General features: G+C 53.3%; 1 long non-coding RNA gene across 1 annotated transcript; it reads right to left on the bottom strand.

The window, feature by feature from the left end:
• Positions 1–50: 50 nt before the first annotated feature.
• On the bottom strand, positions 51–2,072 carry LOC125481870. The gene is made up of 3 exons (XR_007261489.1): positions 1,983–2,072; positions 799–897; positions 51–370 (listed from the first exon to the last, which is right to left on the bottom strand). It is a non-coding gene; the product is annotated as an uncharacterized LOC125481870 (long non-coding RNA).
• Positions 2,073–2,500: the final 428 nt, after the last annotated feature.

Below are 2,500 nucleotides of genomic sequence, written 5' to 3'. Positions count from 1 at the left end.
GCAAGATCCAAAACAATTTCCTCAAACCAGCAGGAAAAACGACAGGCAAGAGAAGTCAATGGCTCTTTATTTGGGGAAGGATTACATGCGGTGACAGAAACAGAGGGCGGGGGGAAGGCAAATGGGTTCCGTCGCTAGGTAGGCCTCAGGCCTGGGCAGAAAGGCCACGGATCAGGCCCAACTTGACGCTAGGCCTCATTGGTGGGGGGGGGGGGGATCTCCCTCGGCTCCGGAGATACGGCCGCGATCGAAGATGGTGGGAGGCAGACGTCAGGGAGAAACGAGGTCCCCAGGATGAGTAGGGCTGGCGTAGGCCGTCACTTCTACTCTGCGTTCGGATGTGACCAGTCATCGGGCAGCGACTCCGGGCCTGCGGGAGGAAATTGGCGAGGTTGGCCAAACTGAAGAAAGGAGGCCCAAAACTTCATCATCATTCCTACCCTCGCCCCCAACACCCAAAGAACCGATCAGGCCTGAGGCCTACACAAAGGCCCCACGTACGGTCCCTCAAGGCAGACCACGGGTCAAGCAAGGCCTAGTCAGATAGAGCGTCTGTATCCCGGGAGATCTCTCTAACCCCCTCTCACACACGCGCACACTCTCTCACACTCTCGCTCGCGCGCACGCACACACATGTTTAGCTCCATAAGTAACCCCTCGCTGTTACACACTAAGGGAAGACCATGTCCATGCTGCCTCTCCCCGCACAGATAACTTCCACAGTGTTGCCCTGCCTCCAGACCATCCCAGGGCCCTGGGACTATTCCCAAATGATGTCCTGCTATACGTTCCACTTACGGCATCTCTGGCAGAGCGCGGGGCAGTGGTCATAGACGTAGAGATTGTAACAGGCACTCACTCCAAGCCTGGAACACGATGCATCATTCTGGCATGGCGCTGTGTCAGAGAGAGAGAAAATGGTTAGACAGGTCCAGGGAGAGAGGGACAGAGAGAAACAGAGACAGAGAGAGAAAACGGTTAAATAGGGCCAGGGAGAGAGGGACAGAGAGAAACAGAGACAGAGAGAGAGAGGGCGAGACAGACAGAGAGAGAAAACGGTTAGACATGGCCAGGGAGAGAGGGACAGAGAGAAACAGAGAGAGAAAACGGTTAGACAGGGCCAGGGAGAGAGAGAGAAGACAGAGAGAGAGAGAGACAGACAGTGATTGAGAGACTGAGAGAGAGAGATAGAGAGACTGAGAGAGAGAGAGAGAGATAGAGGGAGAGAGAAAAAACGGTTAGACAGGGCCAGGGAGAGAGGGACAGAGAGAAACAGAGAGAGAGAGAGGGAGAGAGAGAGACAGAGAGAGAAAACGGTTAGACAGGGCCAGGGAGAGAGAGAGAGACAGCGATTGAGAGAGAGAGAGAGAGAGAGAGAGAGAGAGAGAGAGAGAGAGATAGAAAAAACGGTTAGACAGGGCCAGGGAGAGAGAAACAGAGAGACCGAGAGAGAGAAAGATAGAGAGACGGACACAGAGAGAGAGTCAGAAAGACCCACTATTAGAGAGAGAGGCAGAGAGAGACAGAAACAGTGACAGATAGAGACGGAGAGACGGACAGAGAGAGAGAGTGATACGGGGACAGAGTCAGAGAGAGCACATGACAGAGAGAGAGGGAGAGAGACAGAGAGACAGACAGAGAGAGAGAGAGGAGTGATAGAGAGACAGAGCAAGACAGAGAGTGATTCTGAGTGACAGGAGTGAGAGAGAGAAAGAGAGTGAGAGAAAGAGACAGCGAGAGAGACAGAGACAGAGAGAGAAAGAGAGAGCGAGAGAGACATAGAGCAAGAGAGACAGGGAGAGAGAGACAGACAGAGAGAGAAACTGGTTAGAGTGACAGAGAGAGACAGAGAGGAATCGAGGGGAATCGAGGGGAGAGAGATGAGAAGCATTGGGAGGGGGGTTGGTGAATCGAGGAGACGGAGGGTGACCTGACGGTGAGGGTTCGAGGGGGCTCTGGGTCGCTCGAGGACGCTCACTCACCCTCGCAGCGGTTCCCCAGACGGTGCCCGGGGCATAGACAGACACAATCGCGAACCGTCCCTCCGTCCTGACACGATGTTATCGCGCAGGCTGTAAAACACAAATCATAGTACTGTCCCGTCAGGTCTCCTCTTTCCTGTGGGGTGGGGACAGAGTTCCCCCTCACCCCCTCACCATCCACCCAACCCCCTCCCTCCTCCTCCTGACACACCTCACCCCCACCATCAACATCCTGGGGGCTACCCATTGAGAGAGAGAATCTATAACCCACTGAGAGAGGGAAATCTATAACCCACTGAGAGAATCTATAACCCACTGAGAGAGAGAATCTATAAACCACTGACAGAGAGAAATCTATAACCCACTGAGAGAGAGAAATCTATAACCCACTGACAGAGAGAATCTATAACCCACTGACAGAGAGAAATCTATAACCCACTGAGAGAGAGAATCTATAACCCACTGAGAGAGAGAATCTATAACCCACTGAGAGAGAGAGAAGCTATAACCTACTGAGA

This window comes from Rhincodon typus, unplaced genomic scaffold, assembly GCF_021869965.1.
Source record: "Rhincodon typus isolate 14 unplaced genomic scaffold, sRhiTyp1.1 hic_rhity00003975, whole genome shotgun sequence".
Taxonomy (NCBI): domain Eukaryota; kingdom Metazoa; phylum Chordata; class Chondrichthyes; order Orectolobiformes; family Rhincodontidae; genus Rhincodon; species Rhincodon typus.
Note: the sequence above shows the minus strand (reverse complement) of the source record. Positions and strands in the feature narration are given on the sequence as shown.